Here is a 19,898-nt window from a genome sequence, read left to right on the forward strand (position 1 = left end):
TCTACGTGCGCTTCTTGTGGGCAACGCAGCGATTGACGAGCTAGCGATTCACGGTTGCTCTGCCTCATGCAACACAAGCGCCGCACTCAGTGGACGGCTGTCCGTGGTCTGGCGAGGTTGTCTGTATACGCTGGTCCTTCACTGTGGCAACTAGCGTCACACTTGTTTGGACTCGCTCTCTAGTAGAGAGGCTAATTGATGTGTGTAGAGACCATGAATGCCTGTACAGTTCAGTCAAAGTAGAATAAAAGTCGAAATGCAAAATAACAAGCTCTGGTGAGAATAGTTGAAGTTTTAAGAAACTTTTGTGTACAAGTCACTATTGACGAGGTTCGCAAGGAAATTCATACGTTGCGTTCGCAATTCCATCGTGAAAGGAATTTCATTGCAAGTGAATTCCATCTCAATTCTATCATCCTGCTTCTGAATGAGTGGCATTATTTTCTTTAGCAGACTGTCAAACAAGTCCACTGGCAGTCTAGTATAATTTTGAAAGTCTGATGCATTCGGAACTGATAATTCTTTATAAATGTAATTGTGTAAGCCCCCTCTCTTCTTTACAACCATTTTTTCACCCAAATACGGTGACGCCTACATATTTTCTTAACAGCAGCACACCCGATAATAATGGCCCACAGATCAAATTCGGACACATCCATCCTCACTAACTTCAAACTGGCAATTAATATTCAAAGCGCGCGGTCTCGAGCTACCGCGTACAGAAATAAGTGTGAACGGGTGTGGGCGGTAAGGCGCTGCAGCAAGCGCCTGTTGAGCGGTTTTAACTACGGCGTAGAGCGATTGTAATGGTGGCTTACTTATCATTAGCTCGCTGGTTCATTTCCATGAAGGGGATTTGTACCTTTGGCTTTTAACATATAATCCCTTAGTCTACTCTGCCCTTTAGCAGGCTTACGCACGGACAGGAGTATTTAACCTATTCACGCTAACCCGGCTCACAACCTTCTTGCAGCTAATGACTGGCTCTACTTGCATTTTTGGACCGCCTTTCTAACTTCTTGCAGCCAATGAGGCTAGGTTAGGTCCGCTCAGGTTTGTTTTGGGTGGAGAAAGGTTGCTGCTCGTATAGGTTAGGCCTGCAGAGGTTAGGCCAGAGGAGCTTTGGCCAGATGCAGTATGGCCTCGTTTACCTTTGGCAAGCTTATTTTGTGGCTTTGGACATCCGGCGCTATGGCTTTGAGCACTTGACTTCATAGGCCGTTATGCACTCTAGCGTTCTTACGTATGGAAAAGAATATGAACTAAGTGTGAAGCATGGCAAAGCTGGCCTCCGGCATGCGCCCCAAGAGAAACACAAGTAATCCCAGACCTACACGATAACTTAGCCCGGGAGCGGTGAGGAAGAAAGGGCCAGTAGAGCCTAGAGGGGCGGCAGTTCACTAAGTCGAAGTCGGAAGTTCGTACGTTTGTTTGACGATTTGTACACAACACGTGCAGAACCTGAATCCGAATCGAATAAATTCTCACGAGCTAAAGATCACCGTTTGGTAGTTAGGAATTTATATTCAAAATTTCGTTCGAATCTGTATAGTAGTTTGGAAGAAATTCTTTGATCACTGCGAATTTCGGCCCGTATCACCATATAACCACCGAATGAAGGTGAAATTTAAAATTTTTTCACGAGCTAAACATCACCGTTAAGTCTGTTCTAAGTTTTATCTAGCTGCGTTCATTAGTTTGGGAGATATTTCTTGATCATTGAATTTGGATATTGGCCGTGAGACCAGCTGCGAGGGAGCGCAGCCGTGCACCACCAATTTTGTGCACCAATAAGCCCTGAATCGAACGCCTTGGATCTCTCCGGACCTACACCAATCAGCCGGGCACCACTCGGCTTCGTCCCCTTCCGGCCTTGACCACCACCTGCCGTGCACCACCCGGCCGCGGATTGAATCTGACTTCCGGGCATCGTTAAATTACGTAATTTTACGCCCACCGCATCTGAGATTAGGTTTCAGATAGCATAGTTCTGTTCCAAAATTTATCGTCCTTCGACAAGCAGCCGTTCGACCGAGGGCTGGTTCGACCCACGGCCTAGATACGGACGACTTGAAGTGTTGAAGGCTACGTTCCGGAAGGCAGGAATCATGATGGTCCATTACATCAAGGGCAGTGGTGGTCTTCGGCAGGCGACCCCAGCTGCGAGACGTACTGGCCACGAGTCCGGCCGTAAACGAGGTCCGAGCCTCCCTGAATTTCTAGTGCTAAAACACTTAAAAAACTGTAAAAAAATATATTGTTTTACTACATGGGGTTTTATTTGTGAAGTATACATTAGGGTTTAACATTTCTATTTTAAAATTGCAGCATACTAAATATCTAGAAAGAGGCGTTTGTTTTTATATGTCTGTCGAAGGGGGAGTAGGGCGCTAGAGATTCACTGGGGAGCCAAAGGGGGCGCCAGCCTTAAAAAGTTTGGGAACCACTGAACTACAGGGAGATTCACGGAAACTTCCTGTTTTGTATTTCGCGTCAAGCAGCCAAATGTAGGAAAGGGCGAGGAGTATTTTATATGAAAAGCAAGGTCATGAAATTTTGTTTCGCGTTCGGCAGGAGCGGCTCACTTTCTGTGTGTTTACAGCCAGCGAAGCGGACGCTATACTTATACTCTCCACCATTGATATGCTGCTGCTATATAATCACGTACAGGGGGGTTTGAGGTCAAAGATTTCACTCGAGCCATTTTTCCCAGGAGCTCACCCGATAGAATCTCATGAAAATTGGCACAGACACGTACGCATATTTTGTGTATCAAACCTTCTTGCCGGATTTCCGAAATTTCTACTCCTTCCCCCCCAAAATTCTCAAAAATGGGGGAAATTTGATCAAAAAAATACCTAAAATGAGGTTGCGGAAACGATCACAGCTCAAAAAGTTACTAACTCAGAGCGATGCGCTTGATTTCAAACAAAAGATAGAAGGTTGGAGTGTGTTTGGGATTTCGAACGATTTTTTGTCGTTTCAAAACTTCATCCACAAAATTGGGGTCAAAGTTGAACCTAAAAAATTTTTTTCGGCCAATTTTCGGTGGTTTTTCTACTCTCACGGCCAAAACGTGAAATTTTTGCCATAGTGAAAGCGGAAAAAGATGCGTCTTGTTGAGACAAACACGCTGGGGAAACGGATTTTAAAAAAGCTTAAAACTCACAAAGTTGTGAGGAAAACATTGATAAACTTTTTACCAACTTTTTCACTTTCTCCTTCACAACTCTACGGAAAAATTTTGTAGATTTTTTAACAACTTCATTCATGAAGCGCAAGTCATTCATGAAGCACAAGTCATTCATGAAGCACATGATCTTAGCTTTTAACCCTTTCCACCCGGCTATATGATGGAAGTTATTTTATGTTTTTTTTTGTGTTAATTGTGCTTTATGATCCTCTATTATAGTTTCTATGCTACTAAAATAAAAAAAAAACAATTAATATCAAAAATACTGATCCGGGACTCCAGAGTCCCGTCAGGGCTCGCGGTACATGTATTAGTCGTATAGTCATCACACGCGATCCCTTGTATTATGCTCCAAGATATGTACAATATGCACTTATTAACAATAATAATGAATAATAAAACACGTTTTGCAGTAAACATTTTTGACTTACAAAATTAGCACAAAAAACAAATAAAAGAATATATTTTCAGCATAAAAAGTAGCTGATTTTTTTAGCCTTGCTAATACAATTGATACAATGTAAAAGCTAATCAGATATTTATTATCAGTAAGTATATAGAAAAAATAATCTGAATGAAATATTAATTTATGATGTAGGATAATAACTTTGGCTTATGTGACAAGGGTTGAGTTCTGACCGTGATCGAGGACGCACGTACGTGTTTGCGGGTCCCAACATTCTCACTTTTTACTATGCCGGTTCGACTTATCTTTCGAATTTGTACCGAAACGATTTCAGTGAAAGGTTCAATTTTAGTGCAGTTTAGTAAAAATTGGGCGAATAGTGAGAAAAACGGCTAGTACAAGTGTTTTATTCCCGATAAATGCCGTGCATGAATCGAGGGAAAGTTTGTAACGTCTTGTGAACCCTCGGCGATCGCCTGTCACGGAGAACAACGGTGCCTTGAGACGCTCAGGCCTCGCCTTCCTATACCCTCCCCACCCTACACCTCCCCCTCTCCACCCGCTTCACGCGTCCATCCCTTGTTCCCCCCCCCCGGACACCCTTTGTCTTTCCCTCGCCAGCTGCAGCTCAGCTGTTCCTCCAGCCGAAATTTTTTAGGGAACTTTACTATACTCAACTCAGTTTTGTACGTTTCTCCGTCCTTTTCTGTATTTCTCTCCGTCCTTTTCTCCGTTCAAGAGATCTAGTTCGTGCNGGCAAAAACAATGAACAGCAAGCTTACAGCATGAGAAGACACGGTTGCAACGAGAGGGTTATGATTGAGAAGTCTTGCGTGGAAAAAGATCTTGGAGTTTGTCGACAAGGAGCTAAAATTGTATAGGCATGTTGAAACGCAAGTTGATACATCCAATAAACTGCTTGGGTTGATCAGACGCTCCTACGAGTACCTAGATATAGAAATGATGAAGCTGTTGTTCACCTCTGTCGTGCGCCCGAACCTAGAGTTTGGAAACGTTGTGTGGTCACCGAGACTTGAAAAAGACAAAAATTTAGTTGAGAGTGTTCAAAGACGTGCAACAAGGATAATCCCAGGATTAAAGGGCAAGTCTTACCAAGAAAGATTGAAGATTATGAAGCTTCCCAGTCTCCGTTATCGTCGCCTGCGCGGTGACCTCATTGAAGTATACAAGTATACTCATGGTTTGTACAAGGTCCCAGAAGGATTACTAGAATTTGAAACAAGAACCAACACCAGGGGCCACAGCTATAAACTAAAAAAACTGCAGTTCAACTTATCCACGCGACAACATTTCTTCTCGCTTCGAGTCACTGACATGTGGAATAGCTTTCCTGGAAGATATTGACGCTCCGAGTATGAACGCGTTCAAGAACAGACTAGACAAGGCCATGCATGAGCATATGTTTCGTATGAACGCGTTCAAGAACAGACTAGACAAGGCCATGCATGAGCATATGTTTAGTCTTAAAATGCCTCGTACCCTACGGAACAACTGATATCTAGGAGCGACTTTTAATCTACCGACCGTTGAAAAGATCTGATCAAAAGGCCAGTCTAGCCAAGAAAAGTACAAGAATCGGTGACAGGCCTATTCTTTAATGCCGAAGATACTATACTATACTACTACGAGCAGTTATGGGCCCAACAAGTCAAGTTATCTGCAGAGCATCAATCAGCCAGAGAATCAGTGTGGCGCGAACTTACTCTAAAAGGCTAAGATAGCCTCCTCATAGGGGTCATTTACAGATCACCTAACAGCTCCTCTGATAACAATAAAGTACTAAACAGTCTTTTACCGAGCATGTCATTCAGCAGGTCGCATACGTCGATCGTTGGTGACTTTAACCATCCAGAAATAGACTGGGCAGATGAATCTTCTCCAAGAGATGAGAATCACCCAGCATCCTTGTTCTTGAAGTCTGTGCGAAACTCATTTTTGATCCAGAACATCACCAAGCCAACCCATTTTAGGGGTAAACAGACCACAAATATTCTAGATCTTGTGTTTACTAGTGAAGAATCAATGATAGATGAGCTTCGCCACGAGGCTCCATTGGGCAAAACTTGCCGCAATAGCCAACACCAATCATTGTCTTTCAATATTAAGTGTAGTGCAGAAAAGACGCTTCGGAAGCGTGAACGTTTGAACTTTGCGAAGGGCGACTATGATAAACTCCGTGAAACGGTGAATGCGGCGAATATTTCGGACTGTATTAAGGAAATGAGCGTGGCTGATTCATGCATGGTCGTTTCTCGAAGACACGGTTATGTCTGCAGTTGATGCCTGTGTACCCAAGATTACGCTTAGAGGAGTCAAAAAGTCCCAGTGGATGAACAGTGCAGTTAAGACTCAGCTAAAGACCAAGAAAGAAGCCTACAAGCGTTATTTACGAACTCGCAGCGAGTCTGATTATAACCTGTATGCCAGAGCTCGAAATCAAGCTAAAAAAGTTTGTCGCACTGCAGTGAAAAACTTCGAAAAAAATATTGCTATAAATGCAAAAAAAAAAAAAAAATCCGAAAGCCTTCTTTTTGTACGCTAGTTCAAAGTGTAAGTCAAAGGACGGTATATCTGATTTGAAAGTAGACCGACGAAAGATTTCCTCTGATGAGGGCAAGGCTAACGTTCTTAATCAGTTCTTCAGCAGTGTGTTCACAGATGAGGACTTGAACAGTATTCCAGATATTGAGGAGCGCCCAGTCGGCTCGAAGTTAATATGTTTTGAAATACACGAAGAAGAGGTACTCAAGCGCCTGGTAGCTCGGTAGCTCTAAATCCCAACAATTCATGTGGACCAGACGGCTTCCATCCCAGATTGCTCAAAGAATTAGCAACCGTTCTGGCCGGCCCATTGACAGTATTCTTTCAAAAAACCATGAACGAAGGAACTTTGCCGTCCGACTGGAAAGAAGCTCAAGTAACACCATTGTTCAAAAAAGGTGACAAAAGCAGCCCCGGCAACTATCGCCCTGTCAGTCTGACAAGTGTTGTTTGTAAGCTAATGGAACCTGTTGCGCGAGATAGGATTATCGATCACTTGACTGCTCACCATCTCATCTCATATCAGATTGTCAGCATGGTTTTATCGCCGGTAGATCCTGCACCACTAACTTATTATCTACGTTGAACGATTGGACTCGCCTGCTAGACGAAAGGGTGGATGCATTGTACCTCGATTTTGCCAAAGCATTTGACAGTGTTTCGCATGAGCGGCTGTTGCGTAAAGTGAAGTCTTTGGGAGTTGAGGGAAACGTACTCCAATGGATCGGAGATATTCTAGTAGGTAGACGACAACGTGTCAGTATTAACGGAACCGTGTCAGACTGGGTATCAGTGCGCAGTGGCGTGCCACAAGGAAGCATTCTTGGGCCTATTCTGTTCGTTGCTTTTATAAACGATTTGCCAGAAGCAGTCTCCAGCGTGTGCTCCGTGTATGCCGACGACACAAAAGTTTATAATACAGTGAAGGATGCGTCAAATAAAGCGCAATTACAAGATGATCTTGACAGTTTAGTTAACTGGGTTAGTTTAGTTAACATAAAAACATATGTTCAGATTTGAAATGCCTAGCACCATATCGAACCCGGTGGAAATCTAGTAGCTACTTGAAACTATCGTCAGTCATGAAAATATCCGGTCAAATGAAACGATAAGAGATCTTCTGTGAACAAGGCACGAAAAGGAAAAGAATCGGCGACAGGCCACATCAGGCCTATACTTCAGCGCCGAGATCAATATGTTATGTTATGTTAAGGTGAGATAAAATAATAACTGAATACATCACATTTCCTTTATCGTAAGCGCACTTGCACGCTTCCTAGCTACTTGTGATACTCGACAAAACAGTTTTTTTGACGTTGCAACAAAGATGAACACCACAGTGAGAACATTTGGATAATGGAGTAATGGACGTGATTCCACTCTATCCAGGGAACAAACTTCACAACGACCACGAATGTTCGTGAACAGGGGCCAGTGAATTCCAGCGATGCTCAACCGCACGGAGTCCGGTGTCGAGAATTTTCCTTTTTTCCTCTTGGCATGATGGTTGCATGAATGTTCTGTATATGCCAGGAGTCCACATGCTATTTATTGTCGATAGTCCAAAAGGGAAATGGCAGATTGACAATGTTCCTTGTGAATGAGGAAGCTGTTCACGAATGTCATATCTAGAGTCCGAAGAATATGCGATGACAGCAATGCCATCATTTCAAGCTCTTCCTATTGATGCCATAGATTTGCCTTAGCATGTCATGCTTATCAACACCCCCCATGTGTTTATTATATAATCTTTTGCCACCATTGGACAGGTGACGACCGTTTTTGTGCCAGTTCTGTCCTTCCTTTGCACAGTAGAAGCTTCAACTCCGTGGTAGTTGAAAATAAAATGTGTACTGGTTTTGTATCCTTCCACTTGTAAACTGTTATCCCTGCAGGAGTACTGCGGTAATCGAAGTTTCCTCGTTTCAATTCTTTATCAGTAGATAATAAGGGGAAGTCTTTGCGAGTTGGACGGATTGTACCACATGCATTTATGTTCATGGTCTTCAAGGTTTCAAGCAGGGGAATAGATGAAAAAAAAAGTTATCGAAATAGAGCTTGTGGAAGCGGTTCTTCAATGATGCGGCAAGAGATGTAACAATGTTTCCACCAAGGCCAAGGTTATTATTGACCAGGAGCCATACTTTCAAAAGTCGCTAAGTAAACGTAAGTACTTACGCTCTATTTTCTTGCCTATGATTGGTGGATTTTGCTTGAAAGGCCGTCAATGATTGGCTGATGAACTTACGATCTCTTAACTTTTTTTGAAGGTATAGGCCCCGTTCGTCACCTGGCTGCCGCTTTCCACAATAAATGAAAAACGTGTGTATGTATCCAGAGTCATCAGCGAGAAACATAATTTGTATCCTCGCTTTATGGGTTTCATTGGGTTGTATTGCTTTAGAGTTTAGAGAGCTCCTTCCCCTGAATTTGATCATTGACTCATCCACAGACAAGAATTCTGGAGGATTATTTACCGCGGAAAATAGTTCATTTAATTTTTCAAGATACGGTATCAATTTGAATACTTGTCGTGCTTATTTTCATTCAGTTTTGCATTGTCGTTTAGATGCAGACATCCTAGAATTTCAATAGAGGACCAATAATGTCGGAGCTGATTTCTTCTATTGTAGCCCATCACAATGTTGATTCCAATGAATATTTTTATTTCATTTTTGGTCACAGAAGCAGGCTTCCCCTTTTGTACACTTTTCAAATTAGTCTGGAAGTGAATCATATCAAGAAGATCCTCATCAAAAAATGCAAAAAAAAAACATCGAGGGCACACGCAAATTCGTGATTTAGTTTGGGATGCGCGACAAACTCATGGACAATTGATTTTTCTTCTTTTTTTCTCCATTTTCGTGGATGAACTCCTATCACAGGAGTCTATGAAGCTGCATCAGTAGGTATAATCTCGGCTTGTTCATCCAATTCAATGATAATGATTAATGGATTCATCTTCGGCTTCCGCATCTAATCTGTTCACTATATGAATGGTTTCTGTGGGGTCTCGATCATCAGGCTCAATGTCGGTATCTTCGTCAATGTCAGTATCAATTTCTTCCAACAGATGAAGTATTTCATCGGCTTCCAATGACCGATTGGCCATGTTTCAGGAAGAAGTGCTCAAGTCTGAAAATAAAATAAGTTACGAAATAAAAGTGTCGTGGTGTAAAAAATGAATAAAAAATCTATGGGACCCGTAAGAATTTGAATTCTCAGTAGTATTCCTACCTAGTAACACAAACGACACGCGACTCCTACTGTGACTATCAGGTCCCGGTTCTCCTGGCGGGACTTGCAGGTAGTTTCCCTAATTTCTATTTTTTTTTCATCAAAAACAGTCGTCCAAATACATTTATTTGTTATATTTCATCAGAATATAAATTTTCACACAAAATAATTAGTAATTTTCTTGAGGTGTATAAACAAACGTAGAAGTCCCGTGGACCTAAAATTCCTTGTATGTATTTTAGAGCGTGAAACTTGAGGCGGGACTTGTGAGTCCCGTCAGTGGGGAAAGGGCTATAGAACTCGAGATATGATTTTTCAAAGAGGACACGAATTGACCCAATTTTCGTCGTAATCGCGTAACTTCGAGAGCTTCCCTGAACGTTTACATCGTTTTTACTCGTAAGATTAGTGTGCGAGATGCCTATTTCCTGGAAGCTTTCCGAAAGTGGCAATGAACAGAGAATCAAACTGCGCTAATTACTGTGTACTGTATATCATTTATTTTCAAAATGTAATTTCTTTAGGAAACTTGATGATTAAAATTAGACCAAAAATTTGATTTTTTTTTCACTCTTTGAGCGAATATTTAGGCATCTTAATTTTAACTTAGAAACATCATTCTTATATGGTTGCCTGCTCCAGCTCTTTAGAAATAATAATGCGAAAGAAAAAAGCTAAAAAGTTCTGTAGAAAACGGTTTTCGTGAAACATGAATATTGGTCCGTGCCCGAATGAGCCCGGTCCGTAACTGCGATTTTTGGCTCTTTTAAGGTCTTTTAACTCGGTAACGATCAGGATTGAAGAAAATTGACACGAATAACAATGAAATGAAAACAAAAATTCCCTTATGATGGCACCGAGTGTTGAGCTCGCGGCCCTGACCTTCTCTCGATATCTGCCGCCAAATAAGACTTCAACTAGAATTTCGCTTAAGCCGTATTACGGCGTACGATGACCACCGGCGTGCAGGAGTAGGCAGCGCTCGTAAATGCGACTAGTAAGTTGAAAAACTGGTACCTTAAGAAGTCTTTAAGCTGTGTTTTTTTGCAACCATTTGATCATTGACTCATGGTTGGATATATTCGCAATTCAAACTTTTTGCACTATTTACTTTGATAGAGGAAAACCGACACGTAGGTTATTGAAGGATGGAGTATTTAGGTCAGAGTTCGCTTTTCTAACACGTTCAGTGAGTGTTGGAAATGCGAACTCCGGCCCCAATCATGCATGGTATGGAAATAGAACAAGTAGGAAATTAAATATGTCGTAAAATATACGTAATTTGCTGAAGTTAGGTTCGAGCCAGGAACAATTTCCTATAGCGACCATGACAAAGGGTGGTTAGGTTAGGTAAAGCAAGGTTAGTTCAGGCCAGGTTAGGATAGGGTAAGTTAGGTTAGGTTACATGACATAATATCTCTGCGCTGAAGCGTAAGCCTGATGTGGCCTGTCGCCGATTCTTTTCTTTTTCGTGCCTTGTTCACAGAAGATCTAAAATCGTGTCATTTGACCTGACCTCTTCATGACTAACGATAGTTTGAAGTAGCTACTAGACTTCCACCGGGTTCGATAAGGAGCTAGGCATTTCAAACCTGAACATATATTTTTCCATAGCTTTATCTAGTCTCTTTTGGAACGCGTTCATACTTGGAGCGCCAACGATGTCATCGGGGAGGCTGTTCCACATGTCGGTGATTCGAAGCGAGATGAAATTTTGTCGTGTGGAGAAGTTGCAGCGCAGTTTTTTTTAGCTTATAGCCGTGGCCCCTGGTGTTGGTTCTTGTTTAAAATTCTAGTAATCCTATTGAACTTCTTTAACCAATATAATATATAAATCAAGAAATATTGACGAGACTAGAGTTTTTAAATCGTATCTTGAAATTATTTCCATTTGCTTAGGGCAGGGGTCTCCAAACTTTTTTCACAAAGGGCCAAGATCAAGCTTACTGAAATCTTCGCGGGCCGGAGAAGTTCGTGGGCGGAAGGAAGGGCAGGATAAATTACGAATAAAATTCGCTAGTCAAAATTAGCGCACGAATAACTATTTTATTCTGCACTTCGTCTTACGGAGCAACTGTACACTATCTTCCGTCGCTTATTCTTCGCTTGATCTTAAATCTTCGTCATTAATTGGCGTGATATGCACGGCTCCTAAATACATTGGGGACATAATAATTATGGCTATAATTATTAGAGTGTAATCTTGAAGATTATTCAACGTGAAACAGCATTAATGAGAGGCATGGAATTGTTTCTTTTCATACAAAATAGCATTGAGTTATGGATAACAATTACTGCTTCCTATCATCAGAATGGATTGTAAATGTTCGTCGGATAAGGCTGCCCTGTAGCTAGGCTTGACATACTTCATATTAGAAAATGTTTGTTCACATAAATAGGTTGTGCCAAAAACGGAAATAGAACCGCAAGCAAAGGCTTGTAGATGAGCATACTGCATATTCGTCGCTTGGTAGACACTTGTAAAAGTCAATCAGTTTACCTTCTCTGAATCTGTCCTTCAATGCGTCATTGGCTTGCTGATCAATTACTTCCAATTGAAGTTCAGATGGCAAATCTTCAATGGAAAAAATCAAATGGATTTTGGAAAATCTTTAATTGCTGCAGATGCATAACAGTTTTGAAATTGCTATTTCAGATTGCAAATAATGCCTTGTGCAAATCTTCTTGGGAATGAAGATTGAGTTTCTCGCTCAAACTTTTCGCAACATGAAAGTGCTTGAAACAGTTCCTCATCAACTGGGTGTCAAACAAAATAAAATAGCTTTTGTCGGAACGCCTTCACTTGGGTATACATGTCGCAAATGAGAACTGTTTTGCCCTGCAGTCTAAGACTGAACTCGTTCATGTGTGTGGTCAGATCCACAGAAAAAGCTAATTTCCAATGTGAGTAGCGACTGCGGGTCGATTCTTTTCATCCAGAAAAATTTCAATTTCTGCCCAGAGTTCAAAAAATCGTGACAACATGAACACCTTGCCACAGGTAAGCAAACGAACGAAAGTGTGATACGTAGGTTAAATATGGGTATTCTGCTTCTATCTCCTCCAAGAAAGCACGAAACTAACGATGGTTAAGTCCGTGAGAACGAATGTAGTTTACTATTGAAACAACAAGTTCCATCACAGAAGATAAATCCATATATTTGCCACAATGCCTGCTGGCGAATAATGCAGTGAAAAACCAAAGGCTTGAGACAGCCCGCAATTGCAGCAGTTTTGTAAATTTGCCCAACTAACCCTTTTCCAGAGCAGGGTTGCCAGATGGGCCTTTTTCAGGCCAAATTTCGCAAATGTGGCCTTTTTTGAAATGCATTAGCCTGAAAAATTTCATTTGACCTTTTTGTCCGTTTTGGGCCTTTTTTATGCAAAATGTAACTCTCGTCATTTTTTTATTATAATTTGGTCCTTCAATTTTATCCAAGACGAGTGCACCCAAATTCAGTTTTGCCGAAGACGAGTACACTCAAATTTTGACACGAAACTGTGTCAACACTTCGGTTTAGGTGGCAACACTATATAGCGAGTGCCGCCTAATCTGGGCAACACTTTGGTTGAACCATGGGACTATATCCAATTGCCGACTCGTATTAATTAAGAACCATGGACGGCAGAGCTGACACAGCGTATAATCGAGTATAGTTTTCACTTCTAAAGAGCAGTACATTTAGCACTATTTTTTGAGGCTACAGCACAGCTTCTCGATATATTCAGCCTTCTGGTGTGAGTCCCTTCAAGATATCACTTTGAACAAATAAATTTTATTTCCTATGCAAGTAATGATAGGCAATATATTATTTTTCTGCGCATTCAAAAGTTGTGATAAATTTATAGGATTGACTTTTAATATTTATATTAGTCTTGCAAGGACCACATCATCTCTATACCGCAGAAATGAGTTTAAATTTTTTCATCTTCCGAGTATAAATATTCTACCGTCAATGCCAACATGTCAAAAACTTCGCCACATGGGTCGCCTGCTGAAGACCACCACTGCCCTGGATGTAATGGAGCATCATGATTCCTGCCTTCCGGAACGTAGCCTTCATCACTTCAAGCCGTCCGTATAATCTAGGCCGTGGGTCAAACCAGCCCTCGGTCGAACGGCCACTTGTCGGAAGACGATAAATTTTGGAACAGAACTATACTATCTGAAACCTAACCTCAGATGCGGTGAACGTAAAATTACGTAATCTAACGATGCACGGAAGTCAGATTCGATCCGCGGCCTGGTGGTGCACGGCAGGTTCTATGCGAGGCCGGAGGAAGACAAAGCCGAGTGGTTCACGGCTGATTGGTGGATGTCCGGAGATATCCAAGGCGGTGGTGCAAAATTGGTGGTGCACGGCTGCGCTCCTCGCCACATCACTTATGTCGCCTACCATTTTACTATCTATTTTGTTAACAAAACTGAGCCCAAACTCTCTAACGCGAACGAAAAGCTTTATGGTTGCTAGGTGGCAACTGAATCCTAAATATCATGTAATATACGGTTTTATTTACGGTCGGCGAGAAACTTGCAATTCGCTGCAGGCTGGCGGCTTATGTAGCATTGACGGTAATTCAGCTCATATATGTGATGAAATTGGTGTATTTTTGCTGTCTGAAAGCCTTGAGAGTAAATGCATGCACTGCAAATGGTTAGAACTACCTTAAATTTAAAAATTTTCTATTAATTTCAAATGGGGCCTTTTTGGGCCTTTTTTGTGAGTCAAATTGGCCTTTTCTCTTGGCTCCATCTGGCAACCCTGTTCCAGAGTCTCACATGTTTCTTTGACCATCGGTTGTGACGCGCTTGAACCGTTTCTACTCCAGGCCATAATGCAGGAGAGATTTCTCGACTTCTTCGAAAATTTCCTCGTCTGTTATTGTACTTTTATGTCGTGCACCGTGGCCAACTCTTCAATCACTTCAAAATCTTCTCTGACCCCACGAACATACAGCAACTGCGAGGTACAAGTGACATCAGTTGATTCATCAAGCGCGAGAGAGAAGTACTTGAATTCTCTGGCTTCTTCTTCGATTTGAGACACTATATTTATTCCAATATCTTCAACTCGACGAGCAACTGTATTTGCCGAAGGGCTTATAGTTTTAGACAAGTTTACTTTTTCCGGACAGAGTTAGTTGGCTGCTTCAATGATGCATAATTTAATTAACTCACCATCGGTCAAGGGCTTTCCTCGTTTTGCCAAAAGATGTAACACACGGAAACTTGCGATTGTTGCAGCTTCATTCTCGACGTTATTTTTCTCTAACAAAAATTGTTGCGATGCCAAGTTGTGTCTCGGCGCTTCCAGCTTGTCTGTAAGAAGCTTTCTTTTGAGTTGCGAACAGTTTGACGAGTGTTTTGTATCATAATGTCTCCGAATGTTGCACTCTTTCAGCACGGCAATACTATCATTGCATATTAACCATAATGCTTTGTTACCAACTTATCAAACTCGATAACAAAGTAGCATGCATCCAACTTTTCCTTGAATTCACGGCATTCTGAGCCCACATTTCTCTTCTTTCCTGGTCTCGGCATTATCACCCGAAACACTTCCAAACTTGGGTTCACACTGGCAAGCAGACCAGTGGAACGATAATGTTCTCCTCAATCAAAGGGTCTTGGGTGGTTCATGGCAACATTTGTAAATATTTTACAATTTTTAGAGACACCAGTCACGCCCATTTACTGTTTTTTAGTTCATGCATAATCAGAAATAAACGCCACGCTCGATTTTTGTACACATTATGTTGATGTACGAGATACCCTCGGCGGGCCGGATGGAACCTAGCCGAGGGCCGGATAGTTTGGAGACCCCTGGCTTAGGGGATGGTCGCCAGGAAGTGCGACGTAGAGCAACCGATTTGATTTTTGTCGGCAAGGTGAAAGCTACTGAGTATTGATGTAAATTTTTCAGGAGGGGCAGTCAATGTCGAATAAGACTCATCTAGCTATTAGGTGTTCGCTTATGCAGGCGTTTGTTTAGAATTCGCGATGATACGCTTTTCACATATATAGCGACCATGTATGTATATTTCCTCCAGTTACATCCGTAACTCATTTTCTAGGAACATTGCTATCTCATAAAAATTTAGTGATGTTACTCATCAACATTAATTTGATATTATTATCCATGATGTAGCCTTCAACATCACTGTTAATAACCAAATGCAATCGAAATATTGTTGACTAATAATTATCTACGTACTTATTTTATAAACACCGACTTTAAACGTTTCGCCATCAAGAAACTCATGTTGATGTTATCATTTGCATATCTATAATCAGAGCTGGGCAGCGCTACTTGGAAATGTAGCGGCGCTACCGCTACCGCTACATGCTCTAAATGTAGCGGGCGCTCCCGCTACCGCTACACCCACTAGATTGTAACGGGCGCTACCGCTACCGCTACAGTAAAATGTAGCGCGCTACTTTAGCCGCTACAATGGCCAAAATTATTGGAAATCTCTAAATATTTATTGTTCTGCTATTGGGATTTACTCATTAACATTTAATGATNTTTCTTTCATTTTTTTTTAATTTACATGAACAAAAAGGTCTTAGATTTCTGTTTTACATATGTGTACCAAGTTTCAAAACGATCCGTCTGTAAACAGAAAAGATTTGTTGGGGGTTAGCCGGTCCCCTTAAGTAAAATCTAAAGGCTTTATCTATAAATGTAGCGGTAGCGCTGTAGCGGCAAAACCTCGTATCGCTACTTAAACATGTAGCGGGCGCTACCGCTACCGCTATATTGCCTTAAATGTAGAGCCGCTACCGCTACCGCTACTGAAAATGTAGCGGCCGCTACATGTAGCGCGCTACTGCCCACCTCTGTCTATAATGCAGTGCGTAGTGTGGTCTCCACGGGCCGTATTATCAAAATTTCGTAACTTTTTGTACTTCCGACAAAAAAGTTACGTGTTACGTTACTACACCCTAATTTTGGCATTATCAAAACATTCGTACGTAAGACTTAGCTAAAAGCGTATTATCAAAACCATATGGCCAACTGACCAATCAGAGGCTTTGGATTTGTTTACATTCTGTGAACTTCGATGGCGGGAATCGATGCCTTCGATGGTATCGACTATCGAATGCTGTCTGTCGGTATTGAGTCGGTATTGCTCCTTGTTGGCCCAGTAAAAGCCGTTCTAAAATAGTTGTGAACTCTTTATAATAAACAGCGTGAGTTGAAGACGAAATCTGTGTAACTGCATGGAGCTAAAAAATGGTTGGCTGGTCAACCTCCATATAATTTTGAATCAAAAAGGCATGAAGATATTGTTTCAGTAAATGATCATAAAACTCTAGGATATTTGCTTGTAAAATGTAACATAAAAGGAAAACAAAATCAGTTTCTGGCATTAACTCAATTGAATTTTTTTCCAAAAGCACTCTTCAGCTTTAGCACGATCACATATATTTTGATCGTGCAAATGTTACACGATCAAGTAGTGGAGCCATCACAAGTAGAGCCATCATTCTATGCGTATATAATCGGCGCTGTCGGATTATTGACAAAATTCTATCACAAGTCAAGGTGTTGCAACTTGCTTGGAAATCAATAGTTTCCTATCGCTTCAGCAGACACTCAAAACTTGTGCGGAACTCCACTTACGACATCTCCGAGCAGGCGTACAGTTACGTTACGTATCTTCCCGCGCAAAGTCGGGAAGATACGTATAGTCGTATTTTCAGTTAAGTACGCAAAATCATCATAGGTGTTGCTATGAAGACGTAACTCTGGCGGTGGTATTATCAAAACATTTGCGCGAGAAGCCAAGTACAAGAAATTGTTCGTTACTGTATGCCTGCTCGGAGGTGTCGTAAGTGGAGTTACGTACACGTTTTGAGTGTGCCGAAGCAATATAAAACTATTGATTGACTTGCAACACGGTGAATTGTTATAGAATTTTGCAAATAATATATCATAGGCATAATATGTGATCATGCTAAACGGTCCTTTTGGGATAAAAATTTCAATTGCCTTTTGTGCAATAATTTACAAGCATATGTTGATATTCATATCTAAGAGTTTTACGATCATTCACTTGACCAATATCTTAATGCCTTTTGATTCAAAATTATATTGAGGTTGACAAGTCAACCATTTTTCTAGTTTTCTGTAAACAAATTTATTTCTTTTTATGACAGTCGCAGCTCCAACTCACGAAATTTTCTAAATTCTATGTAACCTAAAAAATTCTTCTAATTTTGGATGGGAATAATGCATTTATTTGCCCTTATTGCAAGAAATTTTGGTTATTGATCACAACAACAAGTGCATTGCTATTTGGATTATGTCTCACTCATTTATCCATATACACCCTAATCAGGCACCGCAAATGCCGCTGACAACATACATCCTGCTTTCATCCAAGCGCACTGCGCACTGGTCGAGAGGAGCTATAGGAACAGCAAATCCAAAGCCTCTGATTGGTCAGTTAGCCATTTGGTTTTGATAATACGCTTTTAGCTAAGTCTTGTATACGAAAGTTTTGATAATGCCAAAATTAGTGTGTACTTACGTAACACGTAATTTTTTTTGTCGTTAGTACGAAAAGTTTCGAAGTTTTGATAATCCGGCTCTTGATCTGGGATCTAGCGTGAAGGGAAAATTCTGCTACAATATGTTTGATAATACGAGGAAGGACTGAAAAACGCAATCATAGTTAATAGAAGATAATCAAGCCGAACCCGACACAATAGGCTGTTAGGCACGAGCAAGTGTTTGGCCCGAGTCGGACCTCGCAGGGACGCACCCCGCCGTTAGCCCTACCACGTCTTACACATATAATAAATGGTCAATTTTTCGTTTTCATGATTTCAAATTGTCACGTAATCAGGAAGTAAATATATTTTTTTCTGAGAAGTAAACTCTAAACTATGCAACCCGATACCGTCGTGAATCCTTAGCAGCTTTCGTTTAAAAGGGAGGCAATATCATATAAAGAGCAATATCATAATTACCAATTAAAATCAGCAGTCTAGACGTCAAAGTAAGGTTGCGGATAACCCAGCAAACCATCAACCAGTAATTGTGGGCTTGCTGCGTTCTACTTAAATACAGTTCTACGACGGGCTGGACAAATTATTTCTACAACTTCAAAGCTTGTTAATGAACACTAATCTTTTAACGAATGAGAACGTACCTGTTTCGTTTAAAGCCTCCTTCATGGTGGCCGATTTATGGTCGTGCACCAAATTGCTTCACGCGACGAGTGCCGGGACATCAAAGGCGCTCTCAGGACAATATGCCAACAATATTTTCAGCGTCTTTATGTGAATACCAACTTAAACACTTTCCCAGTGCACCTAAACTCCCTTTAAGTATGCTGTATAATTTGTCAGTGATCGCTGAAGAATTGTTTATTAACTAGTGGAAATCTAGTATCTTAGGGATCAAATTCAGCTAGATTAACAGAAACGTCTTGTATTCTTATTAAATGATCAGAATGTTACAAGTTTCGTGCAACATGATAATTGTGTATCCTAAATCATAATTTTTAAACATGTTCGAACTTGATGATTAGTTCGTAGCTGTCGGTGTTTACTAGCTGACAGCACAACTACGTGGAAACCTCATGGCACAATTTCGAGTTCTCGCATGTATATGTTATTCCCCGTAGATCTACATTATCACCAAAGAAATATTATCCTAAATAATATTTTTCTGGAATAATAAATGAAGTGTATGAGCGGAAATTTTTGTGCAAACATGCGTAAACGTGTAAGGTAATTGATATGATTTGATGTTTCAAGGCCATTAGGTGAGAATACTTCAGTTAGGGATACAATCATTTTCTAATACGCTGATTTCACACGTTATGTTCAGTAGTTACGGGTCTGTTGCGACTAAATGTCGTCGATTTCTCTTGTTCCACCTTCGGCTCCAAGAGTATATTTTTCATCCCTAAAATTGCTGTAACGGCAAAAGGATACGTTAGTCTAGTACGCATTTAGAGAAAGTTCGGTATTCCAAGCGTTGCCAACTGGTGTCATTTCATACCAGATTTCACAAATTGGTATTTTGGGACGGTATCTGGTATTGATATTTTTGATCTGGTATTTTCTGACTTATTTCAAATTAACTGCATCTCTGCAACGCGAGCTCATTCGTTTCTGTTTGGTGGTTTTGAAAGCAGGTGGTGAGTTGCCTATATGTACTATGATCTTAAACTGAACACAAGAAATGTCTGCTTGTGAACTCGATTAAACGATAGGAAACTTAAATATATTATACCATAGAATATACGAAAATTTGCTGAGCATATTACTATAATCGTAAACTGAACACAAGCGATATCTGCTTGTGAAAAAGATATTTAGTCTCCATAGGAGACTAAATATTCAGTCTCCATAGGGGACTAAAAATATTATATCTTAGAATGTTAAACCATTCTCATTTCTTTAGGCCGACCACTCTAGAGTAGAAGCATTCTTGTATTCGCCAACTCATTTACGAGTCATCTGTCAGCTGAGATTTATTT

This window comes from Hyalella azteca, unplaced genomic scaffold, assembly GCF_000764305.2.
Source record: "Hyalella azteca isolate HAZT.00-mixed unplaced genomic scaffold, Hazt_2.0.2 contig17115, whole genome shotgun sequence".
NCBI classification, from domain to species: domain Eukaryota; kingdom Metazoa; phylum Arthropoda; class Malacostraca; order Amphipoda; family Hyalellidae; genus Hyalella; species Hyalella azteca.